This window comes from Bacillus rossius, chromosome 14 (assembly GCF_032445375.1).
Source record: "Bacillus rossius redtenbacheri isolate Brsri chromosome 14, Brsri_v3, whole genome shotgun sequence".
Lineage (NCBI taxonomy): Eukaryota > Metazoa > Arthropoda > Insecta > Phasmatodea > Bacillidae > Bacillus > Bacillus rossius.
Window position 1 is genome coordinate 47276561 of NC_086341.1, and position 27599 is coordinate 47304159.

The window sequence follows — 27599 nt, forward strand, 5'->3', positions numbered from 1 at the left end:
GTAAAATAAATCACAGCACGTTATAATTGTGAAGTGGTAAAAAAAAGTTTGCCAAAGTCTCTCATATTTTCGGAGAAATAGCACTACTGATGGCCCGGCGGCACTCGTGATGTGTGTGAATACGTGGACGAGTCAATCACGAAAAGTGCAGAGACGGGATGGAGAAGAACAATACATCCCTCGAGAGCCCACTGTGGCTTTTCAAACAATAGCTGTGGATTAAATGGGCCCATAACCACAGACATCCCGAGGGAAAAGGTTCATCGTAGTAGCCACGGGGTTGTTCACGAGGCGAACAGAATACTTCCACAATCATCAACCTGATACGGTAATTTCTGCTTCGCACAGTCCATCCTCTCGGACAATGCCATTCAGTTTCTAAAAAGACAATAAAATGTGTGGTGCGATAGCCAACAAATTGGTCAACATATGACACCTACTTATCATCCGAGGGCAAATCCCACAGAATACCGAAACCAGGACCTAAAGGTGCAACTTTGGATACGACTCGAAATGGACCATGCTAAGTGTGATATACATGCTACCGGGTGAATGCAGCCTCCAGGATGACCCCTGCTGGGATGGTTCAGGGCCATAATCTGCCATTTCCCAGCGATTGGGCGACTCACTGCATTTCCCACCCAGCGAAAGAGACAGAAGAGCGACTTCAGTGACGAACCGAAGACCACGAGAGGATGCGACAATGGAAGATCGCGTATGCACAGGAGATAATGCTGGTGTCCAACCATCCCCCTCCAGATGTGCGGGCAGGTGATAGGTGTTTGCCAAATGCACCAGTTGTCAGCGGCACCTCGGGGTTACTGTGCAGGCCTAGCACCATGCTAGGGAGGTCCCTATAACATTCAGTGGAAGCTCGTCCATACGAACAACCTTGTACGATTGGATGGCCGCCGTGTGAGAAATCTACACCACGATGACCTGCATCTTGCTATACTGCCGGGGGAAGTGTTGCCCGGTACGCCAGACACTGGAACATCGCCAGAGGGAACAGCAGCGGACTTGGCTGTAGAATATAGCCTAGTTGGACACAAACATTGACAGCGTGGCAAGACCTTCATGAAGAAAGGCTGTAAACAGTGGTTATCAGTCGCCAGAAGTTTCGTCTGAGGACAGCTGAGGCAGTACGAGTAACAATGGAGTTGGGCGGGAAATGTTGCTAGTAAATCGTAGGGTACCTAATTAAAAAAATTGTTTAGGTCGCTAATATTTCTGGAGCTAGATTTAAAGTACATTAAATTATATCTTCCTCCTTAATTTTGTTAAACACAGAGAAGTTTTTTGGCTTACATTATTTATTAAATAAGCTGGTTGTCTAATGAAACCTTGCATATAGATGTAATAATGTTTTAAATAAGTAAAAGTACGTAAATTTTTAATGATGCTACTTGTTTAAGTGACGCATGTCTCAATGTACCATATAAAGATGTTACCTCCTGTTAATCCTTATATTATATTAGTTTACTACATTAACAAAACTGACAGTGTTTTTGTACTTACGTGGAATGTTTATAGTTTTTTTTAATGAATGATTGCTGGTTCGCACCTGAGAAACTGTAGACTTTCTTTTCTATTTGTAAATTATAATTTCGACATATTTTATAGCCTTTATTTTATATTAACATGATTATTTGGTATAAAAAAAAGTGTTCATTAAAAATACTCGATAAGGCTGTGTGTGTCCAATGGTGGTAGTTTCACTATCATACAGTTTCATTTGGCACACCAATACATTTGGTATGCACCCTAATTTTCACAGAAGAGAATATAAACGAATTAATATTGCTACACGTGGGTCCGCCATCTTTGTTCCACATTTCCGTTCATCGACTTCCGTTCCATTTTCACGGAATTTCTACTACCAAATGCAGTGTGCCGAGAGCTAAGATGTTTACACATCAGAAACACTGTTAAAATAAACACACAATTTAAAACATACATACATACAGTGACAATACATGTGACGAAAAAACTCATAGGCAAACACATAAATGTGAAAAAAATCACAACAAAAATTATTGCATTTTTTGAACCTTTCCCAAAACTATTGATAGTACAAATCTATTTGAAATTTTTAATACCAAAACAAACTAAAATAATTTATTATAATAATTTTTAAAACAATATTTTAACCGCTTTCCCAAATTTATGACAAGAATACTAAAATATTTTTATTCTTTGTGTCAAAAACCATCTAAATTTACATATTGTTACGAGTGGGTAAAATTAATTTGTAGGGATAGCTAAATTAATTTTATACAGTTTTATTTGCTAGTAATATTTACATTACTAAATAAATCACCGCACTTAATATCTGTTCACAAACCACTAAGTGTCTATCCAGTCCACAGTTCGCACTCCCCACTGGAGAAAGGCTCGACAATTGTTCGTCCCTTACCTCGCACCTGTCCACACACGGTCTCGCGCCACTCAGTCACACTCGCACAGTCCCGTTGCCAAATTCGCACTTCACTCAACTCGCCGGTTGGAACTCCCGCTGAGGCCAGCGTCGCTGTTTTATACCTGTTGGCCGTACTTCTGGAACTCTCGGGAGTGGTTGCGACGTGTCGCGTCATCCCGGGCCGACCCGGCGCTCGAAGCACCCAGAACAGCGGCGCGTTGCTCGCGCCACTCGCCAGTACGCCCGTGGAGTTCCCGGGCCGTGGATGGAGGGCGCTGGGTCAGGGGTGTGGCGAGACTGGGCCGCCCTAATCCCCGAAGGTATGCGCGCGTGACGTCAGTGGCCGCGCGGGGCTGCGAGAACGCTCCGGTACCTGGCGCGCATTGCGGCCTTGTCTCCCGCGCTCGTAACACTTTTGTAATAGTTTTAAAATATCTTTGGGTTTAATTTTCTTCCAGTGAAAGACTCTATTTTCTGACAGCAACTATTATATTCTTTAACACACCTTTTTACTAAGCTACTCTGTCTACTTATCATATTGAATGTGTGTTTTATTCAATTATTATAATATGAAATTCTAAAGAAAATCTGAAATATTATTACTGAGAAGTCAAAAAATGATTAAAAACAATTAAAATATAAATATTGCATCATTGTTAGAGTTCCTAATGAATAGAGAATTTATTTTAGAATTAGATAAACATGTAGCCTGGTCAAAAGGGATGTGAGATGTAATGTAGGGCCCTCGAGTGTTGTTTTCAGGAATATGTTCTAAAATACAGTTTTGAAACGACATCCAAAAAAAAAAACCGCTCTGCTTGACAGCCTTCAGTGTTCTTCACAAACAGCCTCCACTCTGATAGCGAGAGCAGGTTTCAGGTGGCGTGGTAGCTTCTGAAGCTCCGCACACTCTGTGTGCCCGGGCTGTGTGGCCGAGACATAAACGAACGTGCTTGGCTCTTCATTTCGGGTCCCAGGGGCTACGGTGTTCAGGAACATCGCTACCCCCACCTTTCTCCCCCCCCCCCGGGCCAACGAGCTGGTGTCTCACCCGGATGCGGCGAGCCAAGGTGGTTTTCTCGGTGTGATCCCATTCCTCCCACTACTGCGTTCCGTACCCGCCTCGTTCTCCAGGCTGGCTGGGCGACAGGACTGCCGGCTACACTCACAAGCCTCTGTCCTTGGTGGGAACAACACATGAAGTAGAGGGGATGGAGCATAGGCGAGCCCAGACATTTCCATTAGGGGAGGGGGGGGCCCTGCTAAATTTTTAAATCAAAAGCTGAATTTAGAATGTTAAATAGCCTAAATACATTCACTCATTGCCGTGTTTATATTTTTGTGCAGTATCAACGATATATGTTTACTAGTTAATATTTATAACCATATAATTTTAACAATCTTTAAATTTGTTTTTTTTTTTCCCATAGACAAATGTTTAAAGGGTACTTACACATTTTCCCCCCTCGAATTTTCCAATAGCTTGGCCCAGATCTACCTTGAAATGAACTTCTTTTTAGTGAATGCAAACACAGCAATTCAGACAACAGAACTTTAAAAAACCTCTTAAATTTTTTTTTTTTGCTTGGCCATTTGAAGGGACCTCGTGTTTTAAATAAACTAAGGCGGCTGTATTTCCAGAACGATAAAATGTTTTAAAATATTGTTAGTTAGCACGCTGCAACACTGAAAAACAGTTTGAGTGTTGTCACAGTGCCAGGAATATACGAATATTAACGAACGCATTAGAGAAAATGTCGATCTGAGTGATTACATTAGGGGGGGGGGGGGCATGGCCCACCTGGCCCCCCTGTAGGCACGCCTATGGGATGGAGAGATATTTTAGGGAGGGTCGAAGAGGGGTGAGGTAGAATGATGTAGAGGAGTGGAGGGGGATTAGTGGTGTGTGAAGAGGTGTGGAAGGGGGGAGAATGGGGTGGAAGAATAGGGTTGTAAAGGGATGGAGCAGAAGGGTTGAAGTGAGTCGGACGAGGAGCACCGCCCGAGACTGCAACCCAAGCCGCGGACTCGCTCAGCGGGTGGACTATACTCCAGGTGTCTTCATAAGCAGTGCGCATTGGACCTTGGTTACACATTGGTTTTCAGGCGTATCTGCCAGGGGCGTAGGAACCGGGGGGGACAGGGGTGACGTGTCCCCCTGAACTTTTTGGGTGGAGGGGACTGTCCCCCCCAACTTTCTAGACCGTGATATTTTTATTTTATAATATTATTCTGCCCAACTTTATTTGTAATTTTTTCACTCATCAAATTTTATCTTAAAGAAACAATAATAATTTTAATATTGATGTATCCAAAAAAAGATAAAGTGTATCCAATGGTTGGATACAAAAACTGCTTAAAAAGCGCTATTTTGCACTTTTAAAACCAAAATTTTCCGGTGGAGGACCCCCGGACCCCCCGTCTTAGAAAGAGGGGAATGGGTTTACATGACATCAAAATCATTATTTGTCCCCCCCAACTTTATGAACACAGCTACGCCAATGGTATCTGCTTATACCTCCAGAGCCACGATTCATAAGGCGGTTCATTTAACTCCAGGACGGACTCAAACCGACTATATGTAATGCACATTGGTCCATAAATTCACCCCCTTAGGCAGATTACACATGTTTGGGTAACCACTTTATCTTTTTTTTTTCCCCACAACTGGGTCAGGATCGACCAGGCTGTGAACAGAGCGCTACAGTGCAGTCATGACCGCGAAGCAGGCGTATGCTCTTAAAGTCTACTTTAATACCCAAAGAGTGTGTGAAATAATCGTGACTTTATTTATTATGAGACATTTAGGTTTATTTGTTATAAATTTGTTGAGGGTGAAATTTACATTTATATTAAATTTATCATGCAAATAATAATTTGTGGATTCCTTTTTTATATGTTTTAAAAATAATATCCACCCCTTTTACAACTCAATAGGTGGTGTTTGAAACGTTGAATAAGAGAAGGTAGTGTAAGGTATTATTGAGAATATCTTAAATTCAGTTTGGTTTGATCAGAATATATTATTTATGTTACGGCCATACTTGTAACCTTTCACTCCTTAAGAAGTAAAATTTCAGGAAGTAGTAAAAAAGAGTTGGTAGGTTATCCATGTTAATAAATCATACTGCATAACGTATATTTTGATTGATTATTAGTTTCGGAAATATTAATTTTCTAATAAAACCAAACTAACCGCTTTAGCACACCTTTTTTTAGGTTGAATACATAAAAATAGTAAATGTAAATAACATGCTATTAAATCATATAATGTACGTTATTCTTTATCAGCTTATTATCTCCAACCTAATTTATAAGCGATTATGATTTGTTTCCATCAAAACCGCAATTGGGGTCGAAATTCTAAAATGGTAAATCACCCTACGTAATTAATTATTAAAGTTATCCATTCTCAGTTCATTAAATTCAGATATATTTGCTACTGCGATATCAATTTTTCATTGTAAAACATGAAAATTAAAAAAATACAATTCGCAACTCTCTAGATAATGCTTGTTGTACATTCTTAATTTCTTACTCTTAGATCTAGGGAATTTTGCAAAGTGGAAAAATAATAAAGTATGATTTTTTTTATTATTTTATCAAAAATTGTACGTCTTACTTCGGAGGTATAATTATTTATCTTAAAACCAAATTGACCCCTTTTTCATCCCTTAGGTGTTGATTTTCTCAAAATGGTGAAATTGTGGTTAGTAGTTTTCGTATTTTTTTTGTTGATACTCAATATATTTTCTTATGCTTGTTTAGATTCTGAGAAATAATTAATAATTTTTAAACCATATTTACCCCTTTTTCACCCCCTTAGGTGTGGTATTCTTAAATTATATACAGCCTAGTTTTTAAGTTAGCCAAAACGCTTAGTAATTAAAAAAACAAAATCAAAACCCGTCAAATAGCTTTAATTTGATGCTGGAACAAACAGACCAACAGACAGATAAACAGACAGAAATTTTAAAAAACGATATTATATAATTATAAATAATGTAAATAGTCATTTCCAAAAAAATTTCACCATTTCATTCAATGTACAGAATTTTACCTCGAAAATTTCTATTATAATTATAGATATTGAAACTCGTTCATCAGTTTTCGCGTAATGCAGTAATAATCAGACCACCAAACAAATAATGAGTGGTGGCATTTAAACTTGTAGTGGTACTGGGATGACAAAGTAGCTAATCTGACACCTCCTCTCTGGTCTTAATTGCCTAGTATTTAAAACACAAACTTGTTTACGAACAATTAATTTCAGTTATCTTTCAGCATGTTAATACGTAGATTATAATTTACAAGGTGGTGGCATTTCCGTGCAAAAACAGCGTTATATATGTACACCTCCTATCTGCTTCTAATAGCCTAATACTTTCAAATGAATGGCTCGCTCAAAAAGTGTTATTTGCAACGGGTGGGTTCCGATTGATGCACAGAGACACTGATTGATGAATGGACTCTTGCAGGTTAGTGGGCTGACTAATTCTCTTCCTCCTTTCTAGTCCTGATAGCCTAGTATTTCAAATAAAAACTTTTTTACGAGTATGGTCTAAATAAATTACCTGATTAATTGCAGTTATATTTTAGTATGAAATTATGAGAATATAAATTGGTGGTGACTTTGTGGTGCACTAGCAGTGTTAAATATGTACATCTCCTCTCTACTCCTAATATCCTAATACTATAAAATGAAATGGCTCGCTCGCTCATACCATCATCATGCACACACACATCACATGCACACCTGAATATCCAAACACATACCTAATACCTACACACAACCGAGAAAGACAAAATAATTATGCATTTCAATTTACTACGGAATATTATAAATATATATGAAAGTTTTTTTTATTAAAGGTTCTTCGTCTCATGGTTCTAAATACTGTTCCAGCGAGCTGGCCTATTGTAGTTATTTAACAAAACGCAAATAAATGCCTTCGCTCAAAAGGATATGGATACACGAATTTGTTAATCTAATCGACATAAATACGGGCACTCAAAACAAATGTGTATTAAAAAGTTTTGAAAAAGTTTTTAGTCACAAAAATTTACTAAAACGATCCTTCAAAAATTTAATAATTCGTAATCTCCATAATCTTACGGTGAAGCCACTATGAGAGTATTATTTGTTAAGAGCTGATCGCAGGAAACTAATAATATAAGTAATTATTATTAATATTTGATATCTCGTAGTCCGGCAGACACAGCACGCCTCTAACCTCACTGAGAGGGTTGTGGCACACGCCTGAACCTGCTGGGCAGCGCAGCAGCTGATGCCGTGACTGACTCGAGACTGTGACTAGTCCAGTCGGGCCCAGGGAAAACACAGGGGAAATCCTGGACACAGTCATGAAGCAGGACAGGAAGGATGGTCCAGGAAGAAGAGCGCGAGGGGGTTTACACCGACACCAAGTCATCTCTGGCCAGGGCGCGTGCATGCTGTATACTGCTATACTGCCCATATGTTGACCTGTGTGCCTGCAATAAGCACAACACTTTCAGATATACAGAAAGTTTTCCACATGACATAGCTTTGACGTTTCACAGCCACCAGTTTGCAAGCGCAACCCCCCCCCCCCCCTCGGGATGTACGCACTGGCTCCACTGTGGTGATGCAGCACCATCGAGAGAAACCAAGGGGGGCACCCCCCCCCCCCCCCCCCCAATTCCCAAATTACATAATGTTCAATTTTCAAACCCCTCATTTTAGATTTAAAAAAAAAGTTGTAAAAGTGAACTGCATGTATTATACAATTTATTTGTTAGGAATACGCTTCTATCAGAACTTATGAATGTCGGGGATGTAAACTTCTCCCCCACCTTTTCAAGGACGTAACAAGGGTCTCGACATCTCCCTTCCAACGATTAAAAAGAAAAGAAAAAACACAAGCAAATGCAGAATAAGACATTTAACAGCAACTTGGCTACATAGGGTTAGTTACTGAGAGATTCTTTTAGAAGGATTATTGTAATGCTTCGTGGCTTGCAACAATGTATTCCCTCCCCATCACAGTCCGACACGCCTCGCGCATAGAAGTGCCAGGGATTCTGGTTACAAGTTCTCTTAAGTCTATATTTAATGCCGGTTTGCACACATGTTGCTGTAAGCATGCCTTTCATACAAACTTGACGTGTGCGTTTCATGTATTTAATAACGTTAACATATAGGTATGTATGTATTTATGATTTTTTTAAAAATTAAATCATCAAACGCCATAAGAACAAAGTATTAATTACACTGAAATAATAACCGAAAAGAAGTTCAGTTTTCTTTTCTCAAGCAAAATCGTTTCTTAAATTTCTACGCGTAAACATTTAAGTTTTAAAATTCAATTATTCTCTCAAATCTTAGTGTGATGGTTGATTTTATTTTAAGATTCAACTAAGAAAGAAAGAAATACTCTTAAAAAAAATTATATAATGGTTATACTAGACCCTCCTTCACTAAATCCTGTCTACAGTCTCCCCCCCATCCACGCCTAAACCGCTCTGGCTCATAAAACCTCTTTGGAAGCCCCAGGCGAGAGTAGTTAGCTGACTAACACCTTTTAATTGGCCCTATCGTATCTCTTGGGTTCGCGTCTCACCTGCGCCGAGCTCTTTTTTGTTCGAGTTCGTCGGCCGGAATGCTTCCTGCCCAAGGGCGCTTCGTGACGTCATCGGTCTCTGTAGTACGGTACGGGGGGGGGGGGGGGGAAACACACGACGAGGTAAAAAAAGGAACGCGTGTTGTGTTCTTGTTTTACTCCGCGACCGAAGGACAGCGCGGTGGAATGTACTCGTGGATCCCGAGGACTGCCGATCGTCGTCGGAGTAGGCCGAAGTCGTCCCTCGCTCACGGTTCATCAGTTCGCCGCCAGAGTGCAGACCGGACGCAGTGCTGAGAAGTGTGCGGGGCTCCTTCGCACTGGACTGTGCAGTGATTTCACGGGTTGACAGTTCGTGTGTGTGTGCTGCGTGGAACAGTAATTCGGTGTTGCGATCCATTCGCTGATGTTCCGCACGTAACTAGGTCGACCGCGGGCGTGTGCAGTGACAAACAGGTTATCTCGCGGGCTCGCGAGGTTACAGCAGACCAAGTACAAGGAGTCTGTGGGCGTGTGCAAGTGTTTTGAAACTCGAGATACGCACGACCTTGGGACCGGGACGTCTGAAGCGACCGCCAGCAGTACACTGTAAAAAAAAAGATATGCCTCGTGTAAGTATCCGCATTTCTCCTCTGTGTGTGCGCACCAGTGATTTAAGGTTATGAGAACACTGGCACAGTGCAATGCAAACACGTGTTTTTTCTTCTTTGGCAGGCATGGTGGAACGTGTTGTTTGAAACCAAGTTGCAAAGTCGTAGCCAGGATTTTGTAAAGGATTGGGTCCCGTATAACCATATCATTTTTATGAGTTTTTTTTTTGTAATTGAATCTTAAAATACTGACACTAAAATCTCTGGGAATCGTAGATTTTTACAACTCCAACGTTTACACATGGAAATGTAAGTAATGATTAACTGTTCGATGATTTAGTCAAAATAAATCATATGCCACATACATATTAATGTTATTAAATACATGAATTACTCATGTCAAGTTTAAACGAAAGATATGCTTACAGTAACACGCTACGTACTTGAAAGAACAATTCCTGCGGCACTCCAGCTGTATTGGTTAGGTAATTCTTTATAGTAGCTAAAATGGATTAAAATAATCATCCTGAAATAGTCTCTCTCTGGCTCTTATTATTAAGCCCTTTTTTATGGCTGTTTCGACACGAGCTTTCTTTACGTTATTGTATTTAACATACGTTTATGCATTTTCAATGTATTTTGATCTGGCACGAGAAGTACATTGTGAAGCGTATTTTTTATTTGCGTATTTTTAAAAATAGCTAGTCGGCAATCTTAACGTTTAAAAAATAAAAGGTTAGGCTATATTAAATTCTCTGAACGTTGAATTAACTAAAAAAAAATAGGGTATTTAATAATTGACACTAATATTTATCGACATAGTTGAAATCATGGGAAATAATATTTGTTTTTTTAGAAAAACGTTTTCCGCGAATTACTCAATGTCTTGGATATTTTAAAAAAAATTATATTTATACACACCAATAGCCGTCGATAATTATATAGGTACATTCCTGAAGTCTTACGTACTTTATATTTTCTTTAAAAAAGTGTCTTTAGTAATGAAATTACTAAACATATTTGCTAGCTTTATCTTGCGGCGATACGAAAAAAATTATATTGTTACTTTACCACAAAAATGTACAATTTAATTAGGCTATCTGTGTTGCATATGTACATACATATCCAGTGGCGTAGCCAGGATTTGTGTATGGGGGCTGTTAAGAAGCATGCGCCCCCCCCCGTATTAAAGCGGGGGGTCCGGGGGTCCTCCCCCGGGAAAAATTGGATTTTAAGGTGTAATATAGTGCTATTTTAGCAGTTTTCGGTACTTAAATTTAAATATTGTAATGGTAAAAATTTTATTAATTTTAATATGAAATTTGTTTGAGTGATGAATAAGAAATTAATTAAAGATTTGTTGCTAAAGGGGGGGGGGGGTTGAACCCCTACCCCCCCCCCCCTGGCTATGCCCCTGTACACATCCCAGGTACCTAAAATAATAGTTTTTTCTCTATATCTGCTAATTCTGAGTTCAAAACATTATTTATTTATATTTGCATGATGCAAGCCTATTAATGTGTTACGAGGTTTTGGAATGAGTTACAAAGGCTACGTGCAACACATCACCAAACACGGAAAACAGTATTTAATAAAATAAAATTCGATTATTATTTTATTACATTTCTCTGTTGACCCCTTTACATGTATATCATACAATTGGGGTATAGAGAACGTCAATAATTGCACATATAAATTATAACAGAGATTACAAATATATAATAACTAATACGACATATTAACAAATCATAATCACGATTCAAATATAATTCAATCAATCATTTGTGTAATTCTTAAGATAGTTTTGTAGAATTGAATACCTTGAACACTAAATAAGTAAAGCCTCAAATTATTTTCTAATTTTCTGATATCACCTTAACAAAACAAACTTGTTTCTTTTTGCAATTTTAAATTGTACCTCAGCCTAAACCTTTTTTAAAATTATGTTTTCTTTAAAATAAAATTCACTCAAATAATTAATTTTAAGGATTTGCGTTTAATTTTTGCAAACATTATTTTTTTTGTATAGTCTACGAGTTTACACAAAGATATTGGATAAGTTGTTTTACAAAAATACATTTATACAATGACAACAAATTATCAAACAAACAAATATTTCTTCTAATATTCAATTTCCTGAAACCGCCACTTGTCTGCAAGGTGTTGTAGACAATGCGATTCCGTAATACTATTGATGACGTCATGAAGTGGCGGCGCTGACATTTTTACCACCCCTACATCCCTGTTGAACAACCGCGGGAATTATGGAGGGGGGCGGGAAACAACTCGCTTGTGCAGAAAATATACTTCATTATGAAACAAACTTTCGGGTATCGTGTTATATACACCACAGCCCCTGCCCGTTCTAGTACATAACACGATACCGAAGATATATTACTTTCCGTATCATTATTTAATTTCCCCAATAATAATATTGTGTGCAAATCAAGCATGTGTATCGTCCACGTCCAAAACGTCCTGTTCCCGCGCTTGTATCTAAGAAACTACATGTCTTATGACCAGTGGCGTAGCCAGGATTTGTGTATGGGGGGTGTTAAGAAGCATGTCCCCCCCCCCCCCCCCCGTATTAAAGCGGGGGGATGCGGGGGTCCTCCCCCGGGAAAATTTGGATTTTAAGGTGTAAAATAGTGCTATTTTAACAGTTTTCGGTACTTAAATTTAAATATTGTAATGGTAAAATTTTTATTAATTTTAATAGGAAATTTATTTGAATGATGAATAAGAAATTAATTAAAGATTTGGTGCTAAGGGGGGGGGGGTTGAACCCCTAAACCCCCTCCCCCTTGCTACGCCCCTGCTTATGACTTAAGCACCGCTTTGCTGGCGACTTTAACTTTATCCTTACCATATTGCGATGTAAACTTACATATATAATTATTTTTTTCTGTTCTACCGTTATCAAACCTTTCACTATGTTGTTTTTACTTCAACGAGTGTAACATTAGAGCTTGAACTACAATAGCCCGTCGTGTTTGTCCGTCAGCCGCCGAGAGATTTACCACTTTACTTCATTTCATTAATTATTGGTGGCCTACAACGGTGCGCCAATGGCCGTAGGTCATTTCATTTCTTAGTCGAAGCCTTTTTTTTTTTATTATCATACGGTGTGCCTCCGACTACGCTACTGAGGTCGGCCTTTGGATGAAATTGTCGCAGGCAGGGCCTACGATGCGCTTATTGTACACAAGCGATTCCATCCATACCAACATCAGAATGTCATTCACATTCAAAGCTGAATTATAAATGATTTTTTTAATGATGTGACGTGAACGATCTGTGATTTTACTTTGACTCGTACAATAATTTTAATGTTGAGGAAACCACTTAACAATTAATTATTTTTTTTTAAATAAAGATGTGAATCAACAAATGTTACTTCGTCGGGTTGGAGTTCTTGTTTTGTTTAAATCGCGCTCTTTAAAAGAGCGTTGTGTTTTTCATATGCTTGTCTAATGCGTGTATTAAAAATAATAAGTAGGATGCGTAACAATTTAATAATGTTTAGCGCCTACATGTAAAGAAATCGGGAGACCTCGGTAAATGTTTATGTTTAAATTTAAACATTTATGTTGATTGCTGTGTAACCATGTGCGTTTGAATGTATCGGTTCACTCTTGAAGGCACATTCGTATTTGCGTATTTGCGTTGATTGTTCCTACCTCTTAAAATAAAGCCAATATATGTGCACTGCATTAGATGGGCATTAATTTAAATTAACATCACGATTTTACGAGCCAAAGATTATTATGTATTGTGAAACAACTAGGTTAACCTAACATTATTTTAGACCACCAACAAACATCACCTTCCATATATAATAAAATCTTATTAAATCCTAAATTTTTATGTCATTGAATATGAATAGGCTACACTAAAATACATAGTTAGATAATATTTAATCAAAAGTATAAATTAATTAGATAACCCTAGATTCTGATACAGTTCGGGAAAAAACTAAATGTCTTTGGTTATATTCTGCGTGGTTGGTAGTGTGAGAATCATTAGTGACAGATTTCAGATTTGAAAAAAAATAATCATTTTGAACCTGGGAGTGAAATCTCTTAACGTCATACTCCTGGATGACAGACACAGAACTGGATGGCCACATCCCCACGCCCTTTATAACATTAAATAACCCTTAAAAACCACTTCCCTCTCTGGCTTTATGGCATAATTCATTTGCTATCAATATTACCCTCGTTTTTTTTTATTAGTTTTACGCCAAACATTCTAGCCGTTCCTCCATTAAATACATTAAATATCGCGAAACACAAACACTTCTTTCCTCGTCACAACCACACCTTCATTCTCTACACCAAACTATTAAATTCATTCTCAATAGGTATGAAGAAACACGAACTTTCTTTTATCTCGTGACTATTATACTCATTACCACACTTATACAATTGATTTCTTACTATCTACTAAATACGTATTGTATGATCTTAGCAAAACCGCAATTATCGCTCCTGAAATCAAAACTGTCATTCGGTTTTTATTTTCACGACCATATCATTTCTTTCACTTTCACATTCTACAGTTTGCTTTATTTCCTCCATTCAAGTCTCTTTTCATTGGCAAATTTAAACGACGTCATATCTTTCCCCTACATTTGTTTTCCCGGCCAATAAGTACACATACGCTACTTCCCGTAATTGAGACTTACCCATAAGAAAACTGAAGGAAATTCGGGTCACTGTAGCGATAAAAATAAGTCTATGGCGTAAACAGTAGTTTCGTAAAGTAAAAAAGGTGCCTTACAGTATATCATGCTAGCCTATGTCATTGCACAATAGGCCTTATAACCTACTATACAGTCCGCAGTTTTATCAGTATCTGTTATCTGCGGTGTAATGTACAATGACCACCGACAATGAAAGGAACAATAAATAACATAAATACTACAAAGTAGTGTTTTATGGTACACATAGTCTGGTTTAGTTGGCATTATAGATGGCGCCCGTTGCTTCCAGCTTATGTTGTCCTCCAATCACGAGTCACGGGAGCGACTGTGACGTGTTGCGTCATCCCGGACCGACCCGACGCCCGAAACACCCAGAACATGGACGCTTTTTCGCGCCACTCCGCGCGGCGGCCCCGGGAAACACGCGGAAACCCCGCGCCGCGTAAAGAGTCGTTGGCGGGACGTGGAGCGGGGAGCGGAGGGGGAAGGTCAGCCAGACCCTTGCAATCCGGCCTGGCACACGTGACGTCAGCGCCCGTGTGGGGCCGCAGCCAGCCCCTCTGGAAGACCCACTCATGTTCCTGGCCTCGTAGCTCGCATGCAACAGTATATTTTCGTTGTTTTAAGTTATGAAATACAGTATGTCCATGTAATGATGCCACAGTTATAAAATTTTAATAGTATCAGCTGTAAGCGTTGTAGAAATTTGGTTCAAGGGCACAAATTACTGCTTCGTTGTTTTCTCGCTCGCAGCGCCGCCTACGCTACACGGCGACTCCTGATCGTTGAAGCGTTTTGTGTGCGGCAATTTGCTGAGGGTGAAACTGTATTTTCAGTTCAACGTGCGTTACGTTCAGAGTTGATTTGTGATCCCCCATAGTGGCAAAAACACCGCCGATGGTACAGGCAGTTCGAAAGAGCTTTTTTATTTTTTTGCTGGCCTCCACGTTCACCTGACATAACGCCATGCGATTTTTTTTCCTTTGGGGGCTTTATAAAAGATCGTGTCTACGTTCCGCCGCTACCTAATGATTTGCTAGAGTTGAGACATAGTATTGAAGAGCCAATTGCTTCAATTACTGTGGACTGGGACTTGTTAACCAGAAGTGTGGGAAGACTTTACGTAATGTGTGTGCTGCATAACTAAAGGTGAATTTATTGGGCATTTGTAAGAACAACTAGGTTAGTTTACCTTCTATTTGATGAATGAATTGCTGTAAATAGTGTAAATTAAACTGTTACGATACACCGTGGAAACAGAGACCCTCTTTGGGGACGCACTACAACGCCGAAATGCCAAATTGACCACAACGCCGACAGCTAGAAAACTGCTGTGTACCACAACGCCGAAATACACTAACGCCGAAAAATGTCATTGCAGGACTGCCACAAAGGTTAGGTTAGGTTAGGTTAGACTAGGTTAGGTTAGACTAGGTTAGGTTAGACTAGGTTAGGTTAGACTAGATTAGGTTAGACTAGATTAGGTTAGACTAGATTAGGTTAGACTAGATTAGGTTAGACTAGGTTAGGTTAGACTAGGTTAGGTTTGACTAGGTTAGGCTAGGTTAAGTTAGGTTATATTACGCTAGGTTAGGTTAGGTTAGGTTTGATTGTGGTATTCCGGCGTTAAGGTACATCTAAGAAACACACACAAATTCATTCAGTTGTTATTTGGGCGTTGTGGTACACAGCAGTTTTCTAGCTGTCGGAGTTGTGGTCAGTTTTGACATTCGGCGTAATGGTATTTCGGCGTTGTGGTAACGACCCTATTCTTTCACCGACATGCTGTATGTTCCGTGACAGGGTGTGTTGCGTGTGCCTGCCCACACGGAATCAAGAGCGCGGCCGTGCAAGGGAGGGGACACACAACTGAGCCGTGTTCGTATTCAGTGCGCTGGCCGCTGTTCGCTCTCTCCCGCGCTTTGTTCTGCTCGACAACACAGCTGTTTGTATTCTGTCGATAGCACTGGGGCGGCGCCTGGCCGTGTCACGTGCTTCGCTTGCAGGGTCGGCAAAGTAATCACGAAGCTATCACAAGAAAATATTACTAGTGTTTGCTGCTGAAAAAATTCTCTATTTCGAGATCAAATTTCCCATTTAGAGGGAAAATTTCCCGTTTCAGACCTCAAAAACCCTAGAGGCTTGAAATGTTCTCAAATCATTTTAAAGTAGACTACTCTTCTACAAGCCGCCCTAAGCCGCCGAGGTCATGACCTTGACAATTATAAAATCTTGGCCGCCATCTTGGATTCTAAAATTGTTTAAAATTTCATTATGGCCGAAATCTTGAAAATCCGTATATACTGTCCGATTTTAACGGAAAAAAAATATTTTATATAGTTTAATAAAAAGAACTTCGCCATTTTGAAAACATATCCGCCATCTTGTAAATTCGTAATTATTTTGCTAGAAATTTAAGAAACAATTTAAATATAATAAAAAAATTATTAAATACATATTAATAAGATTGTAAGTTAAAAAAAAACATTGAGCTTAGAGCCCAAGATAGGCCACTCCAGTGTTTCAGGGGCACTACGTAACCCGCGTTAACCTCATAAGATTCAATGCTATTTTCATTTTGCTTATAACGAATTAACTAATATAGATTTCGAAATGATGCTTGCTTGATATGTAAGACAACGATGCTCTTATCAAAGCCCCTTTATTCAAAAACGTGCATATATTATGGTTTTATTCTAATCTTTACTAATATGCATAAGTGTATTGTCTAGTATATCGCCATCTAGTATACTGTCCCGTCAGCCATCATTTTCGTCTACTGGAGGCCGCCATCTTGGAACCGACATATTGTTTTCATCTTCTAGAGGGTAGTAACGCCATGTTAGTTTAAATTTTACCCGCTAGAGTGGCAGTAATAATCATTGCAAGGTCGCCCGCCATTTTGTTGGTCGTCTTGGCCGCCATCTTGAAAATCCGTAATTATCACGATAGAGATTAGTGGCTGTCGGCGCGCTCTTTTGTCCCGTGGTCACACCTTGCAGACACCTGGCGCCTTGCTGTCATTTCGAAAGGGAGAAAAAAAATTGGTTGTCTGTAAAGTCGGTTTATGGACGATAGTTTAACGTGACGTCATAACAAAACATTGATGAAATGATTGCATACTTTATTAATAAAATTGAATCATTTTAATAATAAAATAATAATAACTAAAATTTATACTAGTAATCAGATTTTTAAAATGCAAGAATAATTAACCTTTATTGCCGAAATTGTTCTTGTAATAAGCAATGAAAACCACATTAACTTTTCACTTCACTTCATAAACAGTCGAGTGGAAGAGAGATATATGCGGCGCAAGCGTACAATGAGCGTAACGGGACACAGCGTAACATAACAATGTGCGTAACGGGACACGTTTTCGTGCGTCAGCCGGCGTTCATCTATTTATTAGACGTTGTCACGTCAATAACAATTGAAATTTAGTTTGGTTCCGAAATTTCATCGCTGTATAAATGCTACAACTCGGGACACTATTTTCGAAAAGTTTGGACATTCATTGATAACTACTTACACTCTCAAAGCGACAGTGGCAGGGCCGGATTCAGGGGAGGGCAACCGGGGCAAAAGCCCCGGGGCCTCCACAAACGGAGGGCCCCCACAATAGAGACTTCGGAAAAAAAAATCTTTCAAATTCCGACAAGTAAACACCAGTAAACATCTTTTCCTTTGATATTCTTTTTTCGCTGTTTTACCTTTACCTACAGTACTTTGTACGTACATGATTATATTAATGTTAAAAATAACAGAAATATTCATTAACACTAAAATTTAATTTCATATAATTCTCGTCTCCGATTATATGTATGTTTTATAAATACTAAGAGAATCTACGTGATTTCACAATGAATTATTTATTGGAAAACTCGACTGAAAAAAAAATTGTTCATTTTATTTGTAAAATAATTTGGGGCCAGGGGGCCTCCGCTCCTCTGTTGCCCCGAGGCCTCCAGACCTCTGAATCCGGCCCTGGTTAGTGGCGGCCTGCTGTGTGTCTGCGGGGCGGGGAGACCGTTACTGGAGGCGGCCCGTGCCGGGTTATTGCTCCTTGGGCCATCTCCCAGGTCTCCTCCTCCTTGCATTCCCGAGGCCACGACGCGACGCCTTGCGAGTTAGGCTGGGTTCACAATTGAAAAAAATAACAGTAACAGTAACAGTATGTCGTGTGCATAGGATATGAACGCCGTTTCCTAACCTAAAGATTCACAATAGCAGAAAGTTGGTCGTGTGCATGGGAGTGAAATGAATATATTTAATTTTGGTCGCGTACGCATGGCACAACAGCCAATGGGAGAAGAGCAGGGTGCTTTTTTGGCGGGACTAGAAATATGTTTATATTTATTAACCATATTGTGGTAAGAAAATGTCAAGATAATAATAGTATTATCGTTATTTTGAAAGTTAATATGTTTATTTACTAACACTGCTGACAGATGTCGCATCGTTCGCGAAATTTCATTGGCTGAAATTAACAGTAAGAGTTCAGTTGTGAACCGATTTCGCAGTTCACACAGGTCGTGTGCACAGGTCGTGTGCATGGCTTGCTATGCACTCGCTTAATTTTTTTAATTGTGAACCCAGCCTGACTCGTGCCATGGGGGAGAAGTAGTTATGGGCCCGTCCGCTAGATAGCAGCTTTCATAATATATTTCTAACACAGCTACATTGATTGTGAGAAGCAATGCATAAGCTATCATCAGGCAAACAAATCAGTGAAAATTAATTCACTCCGTTTTGGTAGCTACATATTTTATGGTGTGGCAAACCAGAAATGTTTGCATCTCCTACACATTTATACGTAACATGACCTTTTTTTATTATTACAAAACAGCATTAAGTATTCTTCGCACAGTTAAAATCACTTTTACTAAGTAATTAGTCGTCAAGTAGATAAATTAACATTGCTAACATAAAATTTTGTCCTAGAACCTCTATCGCGAGTTTCTTTGCTAGCAGTTACATGTCGCGCGAAACATGGTTTTAGTTTCCGGTGTAAGAGTCGCACTTCTGTGATCGGCATGGACCGAGACGACCTAGCTGTTAGGCGGAGCTGTGCAGGGGGTCTGCTTGGCCATGCTACACACACACACTGTGTTATACCACCACGCTTCAACGCTCATTGAACACTACCTCAACCAACATTTTCAACGTAAGGACCGGGAACTTCAACTTCATTATCTGTACTTACTTATATGAAATCGACGATTGCTTTGCCATCAATTAATGTACATATAAATTAACTTGATCGAAAGAATGTGACATTTGAACATATCGATTTGAATATCGGTTTTCTGGCTCTCGACCCTATTTAATAGATAGCTAACGACGTGGAATTTTATGTGCCATAAATAATAAATAAACATTTGAGGATTTGTTTTGTTGTCAAAGTCTCCTTAATATATCTTACAGAAAATTACTTAAAAGTACTCGCTATGCCATTTCAAGTCACTGGTATAGTAATGCAGATCTACGAATATTAACTGTTTACTATTTATTGTTCAGCGGTTTTTAAGGAGAAAAATTGGAGTTAACTGCTTAAGGGGGCCCGTATAGTCTGGGTGTATGTGTGTTAGTGAGGCGGGACGATAAGCGCGACGCTCGCAGGTATTTATAGTGCGTTATCGCCTCTAAGCGCAACGCTGTGAACTGGCGTGCATAGGACAACTGTGAAATTTGAGCGGTGACCGTAACATCGCATGGCATAGAAATGAAAATAAAGGTGTAATGCAAGTCCCTTAAGTGCTTTCAAGAATCTGTGTGCCGGTTTTTTAATGCCTTAAAAATTACTCTGAAAACATGCCTTTTAACTGTTATAAAAATACAGTTTAAAGCTTAATTTGAAATCAAAAGTACCTTTAGGCCCTTAGAGAATTCTTAAATGCTTTTCGTAAGAAGACCCCACTCGGATATCTTGAGTAGGTTTGGAAATCGCGTTGTTTTCCTGAAGCTCTGGGCACCGCGTGTGTGCCCGGGTAGGCGGGGGGTCTTAATAGGACTGCTGCAGACCTTGAAGGGTTAAAGAAAGGATGGTTCACTAATAAATTATAAAATAAGAATGTGACTCCACGCAGCCTCGGTTTTCCTGCCGTCTGACTGGTTCCGCGGGCAGCCAGCTGCACAGTCGTGCGAAGTGGCGTAACCGGGACGCCATTGTTCTGGAGGCTTCGAGCGCGACACTGCAGAGACTACTGGATGTATGACGGCGAGCTAGTGAGAGCATGGAGCCTGGTGGCGATCCGTGTCTTGACTTCCGTCGCATTCACGAAGTGACTCTCGCCAAATGCCTTACACCGAGAGCTAAAATGTTACACATTATAAAAAAAAAATTGGTTGTCTGTAAAGTCGTTTACGGACGATAGTTTGACGTGATAACGTCATAACAAAACATTGATGAAATGATTGCATACTTTTATGAATAAAATTGAATCATTTTTATTGAATTATCACTTTTTTGTATGGATACAAAGAAGGAGTGAAATGAAATCTACAATTTAATTGATAAATTTACTTTTATTTGTACTCATTAATTCAAATATGTTTATTACTTTAACGAAGAGATTATTTTAACTATAACTTTTACACATGTTTGCTATTTAACTTCTTCCAATCTGTGTTGTTCTGTTAAGGATAGGACGATGATAGGAAAAGTAGGAAACGAATGGGAGTGTTTCAAGTTTAATGTGCCTCAAAAAAGTCAAATCGATGGTCGTTCCAATCGGGTGGAAGAGAGATAGATGCGGCGCAAACGTACAATGAGCGTAACGGGATACAGCGTAACGGGACAATGTGCGTAACGGGACACTTTTTTCGTGCGTGCAGCCGGCGTTCATCGATTTATTAGACGTTGTCACGTCAAAAGCTGTTTTGACCGTGAACCTGGAACCAACACCCTACAACGCTTGCAGCGGACACTGCCTGGGAGGTTCCTGTGTGGAGGTGGTTGGTTCCTGGTCGGAGGAAAGCAGAAGGTCGCAAGTCTCAGCCGGGCGAAAGTGGCCGGCACCTTGTAGCTGACCGTCGGGAGAAAGTGCTTCTCTCGGAAAACAAGCCATTGCCGGGCCGTGCCGGGCCAGAGATGGCGCGGCATTTCGCCGAGGTTGCACGTGCAGGTCGCAACCTGTTTGTTAAAACGCCTCTGAGCGCGCCGGGCGCTGCAGCGGCCGACACATGTTCTACGGGACCTTGGATCCAGCCAATGCCACAGTACTTTCTGTACTGCTTCAGATAATGTTTCAGTACTGTCATTTAACAATGTGACACAAACCATTGTTGAAGTGAAATCTCTTTGGGCGCGATGGAGAGAAATTTCAAGGCAGAATTTTAATATAACTTTTTCGTAAAACTTTGTCCTGAAATTTTTTTTTTTGACACTAAAGATATATAAAGTTAGCACTTGCGAGTCGAGGTTTGAATTGCCAAACATTTTTCATTTCCATCACATGTACTGAGTTACACGCACTTTTTTTCATCTTGTGTATTATCACTGAACTTTGAACTATATATATATATATATATGTGTGTGTGTGTGTGTGTGTGTATATATATATACATATATATACACACATATATATATATACACACATATATATATACATATATACATACACACATACATACGATACGTGAAATTAATCTAGCACTTAAACAGTTATAAGTACACGGGGTTTGATAAAATTTTAATGTATAATGCACGTGAATCAAAAGATGTTTTAGGGTTTTGAAGTATGCGGTGATAAACCGTTGAAACTGGGCCCTTTTTTTTTATATAAAACCCTGTAGTCTACACATTTCTGACTTTTTTTTTTGCTGTTAGGTGGTTTCTTATGCAATTAAGTATAACATTTAAATGAATAATGCCATTATAATTATTTCCATGATTTAAATTTAATTCATAGTACAACAAAATTGTCGGTTGTTTTAAAAAGTCATTATCAATTCAGTAAGTGTTTATTTAATGGTTTTAAAATCTTAAATACGACTTTATATTTAAACCATCCCATGAGTAAGATAATTTAATCACATGGATCAAAAATTATAAAGATTTAGGTGTTTGATTTGCAACTGTACTACATGTTTCAAACAGCATGTATGTATTATGATTATTGATGAGTCGAATCCATTTTTTTTTCGAATCCGAACCTCGATTTCGAATCTCAAAATGTATCTCGCATTTACCCTTCGATTCCGAATCTAGGTATCAAAGGCCCTAAATAAGATAATGTACAAGAAATGAAAATAAAAAAAAAAATTGTTGTGTTCAATCAGTTAACCATTTAAATTTTTCTATTCATGAACTGTATTTCCAGATTCAAAACACATGTTGTTATTTTATATGTAATAACATGTTAAAAGTACAATATATTGGGTAATTCTAACATGACAAGCATAAAAAATATTTATTTGTTAAACTTCGGAGGTTATCGGTTTACTTTATTCACGGTAATATTTATCTTGGGATCTTTTTCCCTCGCTGGTGCTTCTAGCGCGGTGTCTCCTCTAAGCGCAAGGCCCTGAAATGGCGCGCAGTTGTCTCGTCATCACAGGACAACTGTGAAATTTGAGCGGTGACCGTAACATTATATTTCGGGAAATTAAGATAAAGGTTCAATCCAAGTCCCAAGTGCTTTCAAGAATATGTACTGGTTGTTTTACGCCTAAAAATTACTCTGAAAACATGCGTTTTAGCCATTTTAACTCTTCTAAAACTACAGTTTAAAAACTTAATCCGGAATCAAAAGTACTTTTCGGCCCTCAGCGAACTCTTAAAAGCTTTTCGTAAGAAGACCCCACTCGGATATCTTTAGTAGTTTTGAAATCGCGTTGTTTTTCCCTGAAGCTCTGCGCACCGTGTGTGTGCCCGGGTAGGCGGGGGCATTCTATTGCCATTTAATACTGTATCTGTAGAATCAAGTTACGAGCGTAGGGAAAAATATATCCCTCATGGAAGTTGTTTTTTTGCCTTATAACGGCCATGTTATTGCAGTCTGAAAAAAGGCCTTCCACGCATGAACGCGACTTGTTCAAAACTGGTTTCTTAATTCTTCAGTATGTTCTGTGGCACGATAGTAGCCTCAATCATATTTGGGTGTAGTGAATGCAGTATCTAGTAGATGAAATGTGTTCTGGTATTGAATTATTTCCAATGTTTAACCTACATGCAGGCCTTTAGCACGGACAGGAGTAGTCCTTTGATTCTGTAAGTGATGACGTCACTGCGGGTTTGATACACTCATTCCTCATCCAGATAGCCTACTTCCTGGCTATCGTGATAACACCCCGCAGTTCAGTTGCATGGGACATTTGTTATGAGTCGCAGATAACCAGCTGCAATATCAGGCTGGACACCGGGTGAAGGGAACTTTTTTTCTCTCTCTTGTTTTCCCCTCTCGAAATAAGATGTAGACAGAGTACAGTAGAACCCCTCATATCCGACCTTCCCACAACCAACTCCTCCGGTTATCCGACCTAGTCTCCGTGGTTGAAGAGCCTGTTCAAACTTGAAAAAGTGACGCATCTACATGTCTTCGTGTCGCAAACTGTCAGTTCAGTCGTGATTGTTGGTGCAGAATGTGCCCCTACTATAATCTTGTACGGTTCTGTGTTTTTTTTAAACGTAACGTAATGTATTGTGGGTAGAAAAAGTGGAGGGACACTTCCGCAAAATCAAGATTTGGCAAAACTGAAACAAAAATACATTACTGAATGCTTTAAATAAGGTATGCTTACATTGTATTCATCTTCTCATTTATAATATAACAAAAGTAAATGTTTGAAATTTATACAGCAACATTTTTACAAATAAAACTGTACATATAGCTGGGAAAGGCGTTTTTTTTTTGCTCCTACGGATATCCGACCTTTTGGCCGTTCCGACCATGGCCCGGTCCCGTCATGGTCGGATATGTGAGGTTCTACTGTAATTGTATTCTTAATTTGAACGCCCAGCGTGCAGAATAATTGCTATCGCTGGCAGAACTCGGCAGACGTTCTGCCAGCGTTTCTATACATCTAAACATGGATGGTCTGTATGTTCACCAGAGTCTATAAAGCACTGTAGATAAAAGTGTATAAATGTCAAGATTACTGATGATTAAACAGATTCCATTATCTAGCTGATTCCCGGCATGCGTTGCAGCGTTGTATATACACACACACACACGCACAGGTCGTGTGCATAGAAGGGAGATTGAATGAGAAGCCTAAGATGTACAAGTTCTGTCCCTGCCCGAACACGCCCGAATATTCACCTTCGGCCAACCTCGGGATTTGTTTTATTTTTGCGCAGGAAAAATTAATCCAAATATTAAAAGTGGTCGGTTAGGTTAGCTACATTAAAACACTTTAAAACACTATGGACGGTTAGTTAGGTTAGTATAGCTACATTAAAATAAACAGAGAAATATAAATATATATAAATTAACCCGAGGTTGGTCGAAGGTGATATTCGGGCGTGTTCGGGCAGGGACACAACTTGATGTACCTACATCTTAGGCTTCCCGAAATGAATATATTTTATCTTTGTTACGGACGCATAGCGTAACAACCAGTGAGAGTGGAGTAGGAAGCCATCTTAGTGGCAGTAGAGAACTGTGTGTATTTATTAATCATATTGTGGCGAGAAATTGTAGATATATTACAATGCTGAGGTGTAATTCTTGCTTTAAGAATTAATTAAATGCTATTACTTATAAGTCACTAGCAAAAAGTCTAATTAAAAAAAATGTGTCGTGGTTAGAGTGGTTAGCTAAAAATTGTAAAAAAAAAAACCTTATTTATTTGGTTGTTTAAAAAAACTGTGCACACAAATCGCTGGTCAGAAGTCATGGAATAATCATTTAGTAGTTAATAAAGTTACTAACTCTGCCAACAGGTGTCGGGTAAATCGCGGAAATTAATTGTCTGAAATGAACACTTAAGATTTCAATTGTGAACCGACTTCGCACAGGACGTGTGCAGAATCTAGTGCGTATATGCTGTGAGTTCGCTTGTGTTTGTTAACTGTGACCCAGTCTTAGCGCTCTGTAGTCAACATACGCAGAGAGCATACAAGTTTGACACACAACCTACAACATAATGAGAAAAAAATTGTCCTTTTTTATTAAAACAAAAAAAAATTAATAAGAATCTTTAAAATACATTTCTTGTCGTATTTCGTAATAGCTATTATTACATTCTTATTTCTAAAGAAATGTCACTGGAAGACGTCATCTAGGTTTCAATCACTTTAGTAATCCATTACTTATATCGCTCGGAACTCCGCAGATTCCGGCGTCGCTGATTAGGTACTCGAGGCGCCCTTCTCGAACCGTCGAGAGCGGCCGTGGAGATTCCCGTCATTCCGAGCCGACCCGACGCCCGAAGCGTCGAGAATAGCGACGCCTGCTCGCGCCACTCCACGCGGCGGCCCGCGGAATTCCCAAGGCCCGCTCGGCGACAGGTAACGGCGTCGAGGCATGTGTTTGCGCGGGCAGCGGAGGGGGGGGGGGGAGGGGGTAGCTACGGCCCTTGTGATCCGGCCAGGCGCGCGTGGTACGTCTCACGTCAGTGGAGGCCACGCGACACGCTGCGTGACGTCAGTGGCCGTGCAGGGCGCGTCGCGGTCCTGTCTGCGTTCGTAACAATACTAATGTTAGAAAAGGCCGTGTAGGGTGTATGTGGCAAGAGAGTGCGCCTGTACAGCAATACACGTGCGAGACCTGACTGCAGTAGTCTGCACGCTGTGGTGTCTCGTAGTTGACCGTGCCTCGGGCCTCGTGCCTCTATCCTAGGTCCTTGTGCTGACTGGCGGCGGAGTGAGTGGTCAGTGCAACCACTCACCACCAGGGGCGCTTGCCCAGTACTGGATACACGAGTCCAAGTGCCCAACCCCCGCATGGTAGACTCTTTTCTACTCTGTCCAACACTTCATCCAGACCATCCTCTGTCTCCTGTAAATTCCTACACGTAATGCACGCCAATTTGCATCCCGCATGAATGTGCCCAGGTTTTTCCCTGTGTCTATGCAGGTTTTACCTGGGCCCAACCTATCTCTAGTTATAGTCTAGATTTAAGAGTGAGGGGAGTTAGTCATGGCGCCAATCGCTGGCCAATCCCCTCCTAGCACATGATGCATGCTACCCTCTCCCTGCATGGCTAATCCCAGCATGACTAGGCGTATAGGCTTCGGCCTGAGACGCACCTTGGTCCCTCCCTAACCCGGACCCCTCCAAAATACACCTAGTTTTAGTTAGGTTAGGAAAAAAAAATGAGGTCCTTGTGCCTCGTGCCCACGCCGCGACTGTGCCCTCGCCAGCTGGAGCCTGGAGCCACGGCTGCAGCGACTCGGCACCGGGCGGGTGTAGTCCTAGTGCAGGCGCACAGCTGGTGACCTGGATGCTGCGAGCCGCCGCCTGTCTGACACGCCCGGCCCCTGTGTGCGGCCCTGCTCGCTGTGCCGTGGTTCTTCCTGATGCATTCCTGTCTGACACGCCCGGCCCCTGTGTGCGGCCCTGCTCGCTGTGCCGTGGTTCTTCCTGATGCATTCCTGTCTGACACGCCCGGCCCCTGTGTGCGGCCCTGCTCGCTGTGCCGTGGTTCTTCCTGATGCATTCCTGTCTGACACGCCCGGCCCCTGTGTGCGGCCCTGCTCGCTGTGCCGTGGTTCTTCCTGATGCATTCCTGTCTGACACGCCCGGCCCCTGTGTGCGGCCCTGCTCGCTGTGCCGTGGTTCTTCCTGATGCATTCCTGTCTGACACGCCCGGCCCCTGTGTGCGGCCCTGCTCGCTGTGCCGTGGTTCTTCCTGATGCATTCCTGTCTGACACGCCCGGCCCCTGTGTGCGGCCCTGCTCGCTGTGCCGTGGTTCTTCCTGATGCATTCCTGTCTGACACGCCCGGCCCCTGTGTGCGGCCCTGCTCGCTGTGCCGTGGTTCTTCCTGATGCATTCCTGTCTGACACGCCCGGCCCCTGTGTGCGGCCCTGCTCGCTGTGCCGTGGTTCTTCCTGATGCATTCCTGTCTGACACGCCCGGCCCCTGTGTGCGGCCCTGCTCGCTGTGCCGTGGTTCTTCCTGATGCATTCCTGTCTGACACGCCCGGCCCCTGTGTGCGGCCCTGCTCGCTGTGCCGTGGTTCTTCCTGATGCATTCCTGTCTGACACGCCCGGCCCCTGTGTGCGGCCCTGCTCGCTGTGCCGTGGTTCTTCCTGATGCATTCCTGTCTGACACGCCCGGCCCCTGTGTGCGGCCCTGCTCGCTGTGCCGTGGTTCTTCCTGATGCATTCCTGTC

The 27599-nt window shown here is 40.8% G+C and overlaps 1 protein-coding gene across 3 annotated transcripts in view; it reads left to right on the plus strand.

Annotated features, from left to right (window-relative positions):
- Positions 1 to 9276: 9276 nt before the first annotated feature.
- LOC134538883 (rho guanine nucleotide exchange factor 15-like) overlaps positions 9277 to 27599 on the plus strand; it is a 134293-nt gene continuing 115970 nt past the window's right edge. For 2 of the 3 annotated variants that reach the window (XM_063380473.1, XM_063380474.1), the window contains exon 1: positions 9277 to 9632. The gene's annotated coding sequence lies outside the window, so the exon portion shown is untranslated. The remainder of the gene's footprint in view (positions 9633 to 27599) is intronic. The other variant, XM_063380475.1, reaches the window with a different exon arrangement.